General features: G+C 52.7%; 1 protein-coding gene across 1 annotated transcript in view; it reads left to right on the forward strand.

Annotated features, from left to right (window-relative positions):
- eml2 (EMAP like 2) overlaps positions 1–13,945 on the forward strand; it is a 118,927-nt gene that overhangs the window by 11,620 nt on the left and 93,362 nt on the right. The window lies entirely within an intron of this gene.

A 13,945-nucleotide genomic window follows, 5' to 3' on the forward strand; every position in this document is an offset into this window, starting at 1 on the left:
CGCCTGTTCGTTCTGGGAATTAACCACATCACTGACCCACCAAAATCCAGTTCCTCTGTAAGGTTAACCCTTCCTGCTCCTGCAAAGGCCAGCACCGGTCTCCTGCATGGCATCATGCATAATTTACAGGGCAGCACGGTGGCCTAGTGGTTAGCACTGCTGCCTCACGACGCTGAGGTCCCGGGTTCGATCCCGGCTCTGGGTCACTGTCCGTGTGGAGTTTGCACATTCTCCCCGTGTCTGCGTGGGTCTCACCCCCACAACCCAAAGATGTGCAGGGTAGGTGGATTGGCCTCGCTAAATTGCCCCTTAATTGGAAAAAATGAATTGGGTACTCTAAAATTCAAAAAAAAAAATAGTGGCGATGTGAAGATTGACTGCTCGGTCGGGCAGGAGGTGAAAGGTCATGCGATTCGAAACTCAGGCAGCAAATGGGATCTCAGGCAAACCCCTCCTGACGTGAAATGCGGGAACAACTTACCTCGCAGTCTAAATTTAAAATGTTCCGATTGGGTTTCCGGGACTTGGCCTGGAGGGGAACGTGCTTCTGGTGTTCTTTGCGATGAAGGAAATTAGGATTCTCATTTCAGCCCCTTGTGTCATCTGTTGTGTCTTCGTTTTCTTTGTCACGTTGTGGCTGGGGGTGGGGGTGGGGGTGAGGCGGGGGGGGGGGGGGGGGGGGGGCGGTTGGGGAGTGATGGCGTGAAAGCTCCTGCAGCCATCTGCTGTCATAGGTGAAACAGCTTTTGGTATTGTGCAGAATTAGCAGAGCTTTTGCAGTGTTACCGCCAGGAGTCTGTGCGTTGCCACAGGCGATGGGAGGTGAGAGCAGATGTCACCCCCTTCGTCTCTGCCAACGAAACCATCCTCACAGACCCGGCCGCTTCCCAAAGCCTGCTCTTGTTTTCTCCCTCTGCGTCACCTGCACCACCTGCGCCTCTGGGGCAAACCCTTGCGCCATTCCCTCCTGGCTTCAAGTGCTTGCAACTCGATCCAAGTGGTTCTAAGAGTGGGTGGGGGATGGGGTGTGGGGGGGGGGGGGGGTTGATGCGGGGGGTTGGCGTGGGGTGGGTGAGAGCTTTGTGGTGGGCAAAAAGCCAATAACTTTGCATTCATATAACGCCCCTTTGTACCCTCAGGACTGCCAGTGGGCTGGAAATAGAGCCCCCACTCGATTTGGCGATGAGGGTGGGCTGGAGCTAAAAACAACCCCCCCCTCCCCCCCCCCCCCCCCCCCCCCCCCATCCCCACACCCACCCCCACCAAGCCTTTCAAACCAGATTTCCGTAAGGACAGGATTGGGGGTGGGGTACAGAGGATGGGCGGGCAACCATGTGAGGCTGGTAGTTTAAAAGAATATATATTTTTAAAATAAATTTAGAGTACCCAATTATTATTTTCCAATTAAGGGGCAATTTAGCCTGGCCAATCCACCTAGCTTTTGAGTTGTGGGGGTGAGACCCACGCAGACAGGGGGAGAATGTGCAAACTCCACACGGACAGTGACCCAGAGCCGGGATCGAACCCGGGACCTCAGAGCCGTGAGGCAGCAGTGTAGGGCGGCACGGTGGCACAGTGGGTAGCACTGTGGCTTCACAGCTCCAGGGTCCCGGGTTCGATTCCCGGCTTGGGTCACTGTCTGTGCGGAGTCTGCACGTTCTCCCCCGTGTCTGCGTGGGTTTCCTCCGGCCGCTCCGGTTTCCTCCCACAAGTCCCGAAAGACATGCTTGTTAGGTGAATTGGACATTCTGAATTCTCCCTCCGTGTACCTGAACAGGCGCCGGCTTTTCACAGTAACTTGAAATGAAATGAAATGAAAATCACTTATCGTCACAAGTAGGCTTCAATGAAGTCACTGTGAAAAGCCCCTAGTCGCCACATTCCGGCGCCTGTCCGGGGAGGCTGGTACGGGAACTTCATTGCAGTGTTAATGTAAACCTACTTGTGACAATAAAGATTATTATTATTATTAACACTGCGCCGCCCCTTGTGAGACAGGTAGTGAGACACGGGGAGAACATGCAGACTCCGCACAGACAGTGACCCAAGCCGGGAATCAAACCTGGGACCTGGAGCTGTGAAGCAACAGTGCTAGCCACTGTGCCACCGTGCCGCCCAATAATTGCCCCTGGGGAAGGTGGTGGGTGAGCTGCCTTCTTGACCCACTGCAGTCCATGTGGTGTAGGTACCCCCATAGTGCTGTTAGGGTAGGACCTCCAGGGTTTTCACCCAGCGACAGTGAAGGAACGGCCGATAAATGTCCAAGTCAGGGGGGGGGGGAGAGGCACGGTGGCGCAGTGGTTAGCACTGCTGCCTCACAGCGCCGAGTACCCCGGTTCCATCCCGGCTCTGTGTCACTGTCCGTGTGGGGTTTGCACATTCTCCCCGTGTTTGCGTGGGTTTCGCTCCCACAACCCAAAGATGTGTTGGGTTGGTGGGTTGGCCATGCTAAATTGCCCCTTAATTGGAAAAAAAATAACGGGCCTCTAAATTCATATAAAAAGAGGATAGTGGGCGGCTCGTCGGGGAAATTGCGGGTGGTGATGTTCCCAGGTGTCTGCCACCTTTGTCCTTCTCTGAGGTAGAAGTCAGGGGTTTGCAAGTTGGCGTCGGCTTGGTAAGTTCCTGTGGTGCATCTTGTCGATGGTACACATGGCTGCCACTGTGTGCCAATGTTGGAGGGAGCGAATGTTGAAGGTGGTGGACGGGGTGCCAATCAAGCGGGGCTGCTTTGTCCTGGATGGTGTCGAGCTTTTTGAGTGTTGGAGCTGCACTCATCCAGGCAAGTGGGGAGTATTCCATCACACTCCTGACTTGTAACTGGTGGACAATACACATGCCTCCCGACAATCCTCTTTATCAAACCTTTACCTGTATTCCCTATTCCTTTCCCTGCCTTGTGTGCATTGAACTGCACCTTACATGTGTCAACGTGAATCGTCTCAATTCATTGTGGTGGTGGGTTCCACCTTCTCACAATCCTCCCGGCAAAGGAGTTTCTTCTGAATTCCCCATTGTTATGGACCAGGGTTTAGAGAGCCCCAAAGTGTATCATGGAGTTCACCTGACCCACAACTTTTACTAGATTGTGGTATGGGGAGCACACGGCCCACTCTGCAGGTGTGGTACAGCAGAAATGGAAAAGTATTTTTTAAAGCAAAACAATGTTTATTCTATGAACTCAAATTAACCTTTTTAAAACATACAGTGAACATCTTAGCAACCATCAATTCAAATACAGCCCCCAAAGAATACAACACTAAGTAATCCATTCAGCTTTCCTTTTAACATCCATAAGACTTAAACACCTTTTACCAGAAGCACATCAGGTTAAAGTCACTACTGCGAACATTTATAATTCTGAATTCACCAAATGATCAAGAGATAGTCTTTTGATGTCAGAGAGATCAACAGTACGCTTGCTCTGTCTGGCTTCAGCTCCAACACTGAAATCGAAACTAAAACACAGCCTGCAGCCTGCTCAAAAACGAAAGTAAAAAGCTGACAGACAGCACAGCTCCACCCACTCTCTGACATCACTGCAGTAGAACATAGAACATAGAACAGTACAGCACAGAACAGGCCCTTCGGCCCTCAATGTTGTGCCGAGCCATGATCACCCTACTCAAACCCACGTATCCACCCTATACCCATAACCCAACAACCTCCCCCTTAACCCTACTTTTATTAGGACACTACGGGCAATTTAGCATGGCCAATCCAGCTAACCCGCACATCTTTGGACTGTGGGAGGAAACCGGAGCACCCGGAGGAAACCCACGCACACAGGGGGAGGACGTGCAGACTCCACACAGACAGTGACCCAGCCGGGAATCGAACCTGGGACCCTGGAGCTGTGAAGCATTGATGCTAACCACCATGCTACCCTGCTGCTCCAAGTAGTAAACACCCATTTCTTAAAGGTACTCTCACATGACACTATCGATTTATTGTGGCTGTCTTATAGGAATAAACTTTAGTTTGGGTGTACATGTGCCTTTACTCTGAAGGATAACAAGAGAGTTGTTGGTTTTAATAAAGAATTAACCCATTGCCCATTGACTCCTCGAGTTCTCTGCCTCATCCATCCTCACTGACCAGACCTGATCAGTGGTTCCCATTATTGCCCCCTTTCCTCAGAGCCACTGGTTAGCTGCAGCAATGTCTGCAGAAGTGGCCGTCTGTTCAGTGCCTGTGCACGGCAGGCCTTTACGTATTTTCTTTTTGTCTCCGGCTGTGTAATTTTATTTCCAAAGCACTTTCCGAGGTCGGGGGGGGTCAATATGGAACTAATGGTTTCAATTTCAGCTGGAAACCTAATCTAATTGCAGCCTCTCCCGGGCTTGTGAGGGATTGCTTTCACTGGCTTAAATGGATTTGTAGCATTTTGCGTGGAGACCTCTCAAAGACAGACTGCTGTCACACGTGCTGCGTACAAAGGGGTGGGTGGTGGGAATAGGTGGGGAGCTGGATGATACTGTTGGGAGAAATTGCCACCTCTGCTCTGGCACCTCTGCTCTTGCCCCTTGGCAACATGTTGCCACGTCAAGAGGGACCATTCACCTTGTTGCAAAGGTATTTTGGCAGGTGGTCCTTCCTTAACTTCTCCCCCCCCATTCCCCCACTACTTTCAATAGCACAGTAGCAACGTGTGCACCACGTACAACATGCACTGCAGGAACTCACCAAAGCACCTTCAAAACCCTCGATCTTTACCATCTAGGAGGACAAAGGGCAGCAGATACCTGGGAACCCCACCACCTGGAGCTTCCCCTCCAAGTCACTCACCGCCCTGACTTGCAAAACTATCGGCCGCTCCTTCGCTGTCGCTGTATCAAAATCCTGGCACTCTCCCTAGCAGCACAGTGCGTGTACCTGCACCATATGGACTGCATCGGATCAAGAAAGCGGTTCCCCCCCCCCCCCACACCATCTCAAGGGGCAATTAGGGATGGGCAACAAATGCTGGGCCTAGCCAGTGACCCACTATACTGTTAGGGAGGGTGTTGCCCCAGCGACAGTGAAGGGACGGCCGATATGTTTCCAAGTCAGGGTGGTGAGTGACTGGGAAGGGAACCTCCAGGTGGTGGGGTTCCCAGGTATCTGCTGCTCTTGTCCTTCTAGATGGTAGTGGTCGTGGGTTTGGAAGGTGGTGTCTAAGGAACCTTGGTGAGTTACAGCAGTGCATCCCTTTTTAAAAATATGAATTTAGAGTTCTTGTTTTCCCAATTAAGAGGCAATTTTAGCGTCGCCAAGCTACCTACCCTGCACATCTTTTTGGGTTGTGGGGGTGATACCCACTCAGATACGGGGAGAATGGGCAAACTCCACACGGACAGTGACCCGGGGCTGGATTTGAACCCGGGTCCTCGGCTCCGTGTGGCAGTCGTGGTAACCACTCTGCCACCGTGCTGCCCTTGCTGCAGTGCATCTTGTAGAGGGCACACACGACTGCCGCTGTTTGTTGGCGTGGGAGGTTTGAATGTTTGTGGAAGGAGCGGCAATCAAGCGGGGCTGCTTTGTCCTGGATGGTGTCGACCTTGTTGAGTCGGAACTGCACTTATTCAGCAATGACCTGCTCATGGACCCTTAGTTTGGGTTCCGCCAGTGTCCATGGGCTGGGCTCATCCAGGCAAGTGGAGAGTCCATCACACTCCTGACTTGTGCCTTGTAGATGGTGGACAGGGTTTGGGGGGTCAGGAGGTGAGTTACTCACCGTAGGATCCCTGGCCTTTGACCTCCCCTGGTATCCACTGGATAAGTATCGCTAGTCCAGTTCAGTTTCTGATTCATGGTAACCTCCAGGATGTTGATTGTGGGGTATTCAGAGATGGTAATGCCGTTGAATGTCAAGGGGTGATGATTAGATCCTCTCTTGTAGGAGATGGTCAATGCCTGGCACTTGTGTGGCGCGAATGTAACTTGCCACGTGTCAGCCCCAAGCCTGGATATTGTCCAGGTCTTGCTGCATTTGGACACTTCATTATCTAAGGAGTCGTGAATGATGCCGAACATTGTGCAGTCATCCGCAAACATCCCCACTTCTGACCTTATGATGGAAGGCAGATCATTGATGGAGCAGCTGAAGATGGTTGGACCTGATACACTACCCTGAGGAACTCCTGCAGTGATGTCCTGGAACTGAGATGATTGACCTCCACCCACCACAACCATCTTCCTTTGTGCCGGGTATGACCCCAACCAGCGGAGAGTTTCCCCCCCTGATTCCCATTGACTCCAGTTTAGCTCGGGCTCCTCGATGCCACACTCGGTCAAATGCTGCCTTGATGCCAATGGGCAGTCACTCTCACCTCACCTCTGGCATTCAGCTCTTTTGTCCATGTTTGAACCAAGGCTGTAATGGGGTCAGGAGCTGAGTGACCCTGGCAGAACCCAAACTGAGTGTCCGTGAGCAGGTTATTGCTAAGTTAGTGTCGCTTGATAACATTGTTGATGACCCCTTCCATCATTTTGGCGATGGTGGAGAGGAGATGGGGCAGAAATTGGCCAAGTTGGATTTTTCCTGTTGCATGGAGTACAGGACACACCTGGGCAATGTTCCACATTGCTGGGTAGATGCCAGTGTTGTAGCTGTACTAGAACAGCTTGGCTAGGGGTACGGCAAGTTCTGGAGCACAGGTCTTCAGTGCTATTGCTGGGATATTGTCAGGGCCCAGAGCCTTTGCAGGATCTAATGCCTTCAGCGTTTCTTGATATCACATCCAGTGAATCGTATTGGCTGAAAATTGACATCTGTGATGCTGGGGACCTCCGGAGGAGACCGAGATGGATCACTTGGCACTTCTGGCTGAAGATTGCTACGAATGCTTCAACCTTGTCTTTTGCACGGATGGGCTGGGCTCCTCCATCATTGAGGATGGGGATATTTGTGGAGCCTCCTCCTCCAGTGAGTTGTTTAATTGTCCACCACCATTCACGGCTGGATGTGGCAAGTACTACAGAGCTTAGGTCTGATATTGCTTGTGGAATGGCTTCGCTCTGTCTAGAACTTGCTGCTTATGCTGTTGGGCACACAGGTAGTCCTGTGCTGTAGCTTCACCAGGCTGACACCCCATTTTTCGGTTTGCCTGATGTTGCTCCTGGCATGCTCTCCTGCACTCTTCACTGAACCAGGGTTGATCCCCTGGCTTGGTGCTAATGGTAGAGTGGGGAATATGCTGGGCCATGACGTTGCAGATTGTGGTTGAATACAATTCTCCTGCTGATGGCCCACAGCGCCTCATGGATGCCCAATCTTGAGTTGCTAGATCTGTTCGAAGTCCGTCCCATTCAGCACGGTGGTAGTGCCACACAGCACGATGGAGGGTATCCTCAATGTGAAGATGGGGCTTTGTCTCCACAAGGACTGTGCGGTGATCATTCCTCCCGATACTGTCATGGACAGATGTACCTACAGCAGGCAGGTTGCTGAGGATGAGGTCAAGTATGTTCTTCCCGTGGTTAGCACAACCGCCTCACGGCGCTGAGGTCCCAGGTTCGATCCCGGCTCTGGGTCACTGTCCGTGTGGAGTTTGCACGTTCTCCCCGTGTCTGCGTGGGTTTCGCCCCCACAACCCAAAAATGTGCAGAGTAGGTGGATTGGCCACGCTAAATTGCCCCTTAATTGGAAAAAATAATTGGCTAATCTAAATTTAAAAAAAAAAGAAAGAAAAAAAAAGTATGTTCTTCCCTCTTGTTGGTTCCCTCACCACCTTTCGCAGTCCCAGTCTAGCAGCGATGTCCTTTGGGACCTGGCCAGCCCGGTCTGTGGGGGTACTACCGAGCCATTGATGATGGACATTGAAGGCCCCCACCCAGAGCATATTCTGTGCCCTTTGCCATCCTCAGTGCTTCCTCCAAGTGCTGTTCAACATGGAGGAGTACGGATTCCTCAGCTGATGGTGGCCGGTACTTGGTAATCAGCAGGAGGTTTCCTGGCCCATGTTCAACCTGAAGTCACGAGACTTCATTGGGTCCAGAGTCGATGTTGAGGATTCCCAGGGCAACTCCCTCCCGACTGTATCACACTGTGCCCCCGCCCAGCTCTACTGGGTCTGTCCTGCCGGAGAGACAGGACATACCCAGGGATGGTGACAGTGGTGTCTGGGACATTGTCTATAAGGTATGATTCTGGGAGTATGACTATGTCAGGCTGTGGCTTGCCTAGCCTGAGAGACAGCTCTCCCAACTTTGGCACAAGTCCCCAGATGTTAGTAAGGAGGACTGGCGGTTGTGAATAGTGCTAAATGCAAATCCCTTTTCTCCTATAGTGTTGTAACCCTAAGGAAATAATGTTAATGTTAACTCATACCTTTAGTAATGCTGATGTCATGAATCCCTACAGTGCAGAAAGAGGCCATTCGGCCCATGGAGTCTGCCTGACCCTCTGAAAGAGCTCCCTACCTGGGGTCAGGCTCCTACCCTGCCCCGTAATCCAGTAACCTTACCTGACCTTTTTGACACTAAGGGGCAATTTTACACGGCCAATCCTCCTAACCCGCACATCTTTGTACTGTGGGAGGAAACCGGAGCATCCGGAGGAAACCCACGCACACACGGGGAGAACGTGCAGGCTCCGCACAGACAGTGACCCAAGCCGGGAATCGAACCTGGGACCCTGGAGCTGTGAAGCAATTGTGCTAACCACCGTGCCACCGTGCTGTCCTTGATGTAGAGTGCATTAAAGGCGAGACAGCATTCTGGAAATGGCATTGTACAACATACGCAGTGAATAACTTAATTTCTTCGCCATGAGCAGCACCAGAAGCAGATGGTATGTGTGGACCGATGCCATCCAAACGGGTTTGCAAACTCTCTCCATGCGCGTTCTCCAACCCAGGCCCATTGTGGAGCCTGCAACCTGTCCCTGTATTTATGCAGCACATTCAGAAAGGCAATGGCTAAGCTGAGCAGCGACGGATTAAAGGCTGAGCTGATTTCTGTTTAAGGAGGGAAACACTACAAAGTGGCTGGGGGAAAAGGAAGAGGGTTCATTTCTCTTCCGGGATGTAGGCGTCGCTGGGCCGTGCCCAGTATTTGTTGCCCATCCTCATTGCCATCGAACTGAGTGTCTCCCTCGGCCATTCCAGAGGGCCGGTTCGGAGTCAGCCACATCGCTGTGTGGGGCCTGGAGTCACGTGTAGGCCAGACCGGGTCAGGGCGGCAGATTTCCCTCCCCTAAAGGGGACATTAGTGACCCAGATGGGTTTTTACAACAATCGTGGTCAATGTTAGACTTTTAATTCCAGATTTTGATTGAATTGGTGGGATTTGAACCTGGATCCCCAGATCGTGCCCTGGATCCCCAGATCGTGCCCTGGCTCCCCAGATCGTGCCCTGGATCCCCAGATCGTGCCCTGGATCCCCAGATCGTGCCCTGGATCCCCAGATCGTGCCCTGGATCCCCAGATCGTGCCCTGGATCCCCAGATCGTGCCCTGGATCCCCAGATCGTGCCCTGGATCCCCAGATCGTGCCCTGGATCCCCAGATCGTGCCCTGGATCCCCAGATCGTGCCCTGGATCCCCAGATCGTGCCCTGGCTCCCCAGATCGTGCCCTGGATCCCCAGATCGTGCCCTGGATCCCCAGATCGTGCCCTGGCTCCCCAGATCGTGCCCTGGATCCCCAGATCGTGCCCTGGATCCCCAGATCGTGCCCTGGATCCCCAGATCGTGCCCTGGATCCCCAGATCGTGCCCTGGATCCCCAGATCGTGCCCAGGATTACTAATCCAGTCACAGTACCACTGTTGAGAGGAGGAGAGACTCAATGTAAGGTATGGACTGGCAAATAAGAGTGTTTTGGATGACTAATGAGTGCTCTGACACACACACACACTCACTCTGTCACATACACACTCACTCTGTCACACACACACACTCACTCTGTCACATACACACTCACTCTGTCACACACACTCACTCACTCTGTCACACACACACACTCATTCACTCACTCTGACACACACACACTCACTCTGACACACACACACACTCACTCACTCTGTCACACACACACACTCATTCTGTCACATACTCACTCACTCTGACACACACACACTCACTCACTCACTCTGTCACACACACACACTCATTCTGTCACATACACACTCACTCTGTCACACACACACACTCACTCTGACACATACACACTCACTCTGTCACACACACACACTCACTCTGACACATACACACTCACTCTGTCACACACACACACTCACTCTGACACATACACACTCACTCTGACACACACACACTCACTCTGTCACACACACACACTCACTCTGACACATACACACTCACTCTGTCACACACACACACTCACTCTGACACATACACACTCACTCTGACACACACACACTCACTCTGTCACACACACACACTCACTCTGTCACACACACACACTCTGACACACACACACACACTCTGACACACACACACTCACTCTGACACACACACACTCACTCTGTCACACACACACACTCTGTCACACACACACACTCACTCTGTCACACACACACACTCACTCTGTCACACACACTCACTCACTCTGACACATACACACTCACTCTGTCACACACACTCACTCACTCTGTCACACACACACACTCATTCACTCACTCTGACACACACACACTCACTCTGTCACACACACACACTCACTCTGTCACACACACACACTCACTCTGTCACATACACACTCACTCTGTCACACACACACTCACTCTGTCACATACACACTCTCTGTCACACACTCACACTCACTCACTCTGTCACACACTCACACTCACTCACTCTGACACACACACACACTCACTCTGTCACACACACACACTCACTCTGTCACATACTCACTCACTCTGACACACACACACACTCACTCTGTCACATACTCACTCACTCTGACACACACACACACTCACTCTGTCACACACACACACTCATTCTGTCACATACTCACTCACTCTGACACACACACACACTCACTCTGTCACACACACACACTCACTCTGTCACACACACACACTCACTCTGTCACATACACACTCTCTGTCACACACTCACACTCACTCACTCTGTCACACACTCACACTCACTCACTCTGACACACACACACACTCACTCTGTCACATACTCACTCACTCTGACACACACACACACTCACTCTGTCACACACACACACACTCTGTCACATACACACTCACTCTGTCACACACTCACTCTGTCACATACTCACTCACTCTGACACACATACACACTCACTCTGTCACACACTCACACTCACTCACTCTGACACACACGCACACTCACTCACTCTGACACACACACACACTCACTCTGTCACATACACACTCACTCTGTCACATACACACTCACTCTGTCACACACACACACACACACACACTCACTCTGTCACACACACACACACACACACACACACACACACTCACTCTGTCACACACACACACACACACTCACTCTGTCACACACACACTCACTCTGTCACACACTCACACTCACTCACTCTGACACACACACACACTCACTCTGTCACATACACACTCACTCTGTCACATACACACTCACTCTGTCACACACTCACACTCACTCACTCTGACACACACACACACACTCACTCTGTCACATACACACTCACTCTGTCACATACACACTCACTCTGTCACACACTCACACTCACTCACTCTGACACACACGCACACTCACTCACTCTGACACACACACACACTCACTCTGTCACATACACACTCACTCTGTCACATACACACTCACTCTGTCACACACACACACACACACACACTCACTCTGTCACACACACACTCACTCTGTCACACACACACTCACTCTGTCACACACTCACACTCACTCACTCTGACACACACACACACTCACTCTGTCACATACACACTCACTCTGTCACATACACACTCACTCTGTCACACACTCACACTCACTCACTCTGACACACACACACACACTCACTCTGTCACATACACACTCACTCTGTCACATACACACTCACTCTGTCACACACTCACACTCACTCACTCTGACACACACACACACACTCACTCTGTCACATACACACTCACTCTGTCACACACTCACACTCACTCACTCTGTCACATACACACTCACTCTGTCACACACTCACTCTGTCACACACTCACACTCACTCTGTCACATACACACTCACTCTGTCACACACTCACTCTGTCACACACTCACTCTGTCACACACTCACACACACACACTGGGCGGGATTCTCCGACCCCCCCCCCCCGCCGGGTCGGAGAATCGCCGGGGGCCGGCGTGAATCCCGCCCCCGCCGTCTCCCGAAGTCTCCGGCACCAAAGATTCGGCGGGGGCAGCAATCGTGCCGCGCCTGTCGCCGCCCCCCCCCCCCCCCCCCCCCCCCCCCCCCCCCCCCCCCCCCCGGCGATTCTCCGGCCTGCGATGGGCCGAAGTCCCGCTGCTGTCATGCCGATCCTGCCGGCGGCGATCAAACCACCGACCTTACCGGCGGGACCAGGGCTCTGGGGTTCGGGGGGGGGAGGGGGGGGGGGCACCGATCGGCAGGTGGGCCTGCGCCGTGGGGGCACTCTTTTCCTTCCGCCTTTGCCATGGTCTTCACGATGGCCGAGGCGGAAGTGACCCCCCCCCCTGTGCATGCGCGGGGATGGCGTCAGCAGCTGCATGCGCAGACTTCCGCCGGCCGGCTAAGTCCCTTCGGCCCCGGCTGGCGTGGCGCCAAAGGTCGTTCCCGCCGGCTGGTGGGGCGCCAACCACTCCGGCGCGGGCCTAGCCCCTCAAGGTCAGGGATTGGCCCCTAAAGGTGAGGAGACTTAGAACATAGAACAGTACAGCACAGAACAGGCCCTTCGGCCCTCAATGTTGTGCCGAGCCATGATCACCCTACTCAAACCCACGTATCCACCCTATACCCGTAACCCAACACCCCCCCTCCCCCTCCCCCCCCCTTAACCTTACTTTTATTAGGACACTACGGGCAATTTAGCATGGCCAATCCACCTAACCTGCACATCTTTGGACTGTGGGAGGAAACCGGAGCACCCGGAGGAAACCCACGCACACACGGGGAGAACGTGCAGACTCCGCACAGACAGTGACCCAGCCGGGAATCGAACCTGGGACCCTGGAGCTGTGAAGCATTTATGCTAACCACCATGCTACCGTGCTACACTTCCGCACCTTTGGGGCGGCCCGGCGCTGGAGTGGTTCACAGCGTTCCGACACGCCGGGACCCCACCGCCCTGCCGGGTAGGGGAGAATCCAGCCCACTCACTCACACACTCACTCACACACTCACTCACACACTCACTCACACACTCACTCACTTTGACACCCACACACTCACTCTGGCACACACACTCTCATTCACTCACTCTGTCACACACACACTCACTCTGGCACACACACACACTCATTCACTCACTCTGGCACACACACACTCACTCTGGCACACACACACACTCATTCACTCACTCTGTCACACACACACTCACTCTGGCACACACACACACTCACACACTCACTCTGGCACACACACACACACTCATTCACTCACTCTGTCACACACACACACTCACACACTCACTCTGGCACACACACACACACACACTCACTCACTCTGGCACACACACACACTCACACACTCACTCTGGCACACACACACACACACACTCACTCACTCTGGCACACACACACACTCACTCACTCACTGTCACACACACGCACTCACTCTGACACACATTAATTCACTGTCACACACCCACTCACTCACTCTGACACACACACACACTCACTCACTCACTGTCACACACACACACTCACTCACTCACTGTCACACACAAACTCACACACATGCTTGCTCACTGTCACACACACTCACTCGCTCTGTCACACACC

The sequence above is a fragment of the Scyliorhinus canicula genome, chromosome 27, assembly GCF_902713615.1.
Source record: "Scyliorhinus canicula chromosome 27, sScyCan1.1, whole genome shotgun sequence".
NCBI classification, from domain to species: Eukaryota; Metazoa; Chordata; class Chondrichthyes; order Carcharhiniformes; family Scyliorhinidae; genus Scyliorhinus; species Scyliorhinus canicula.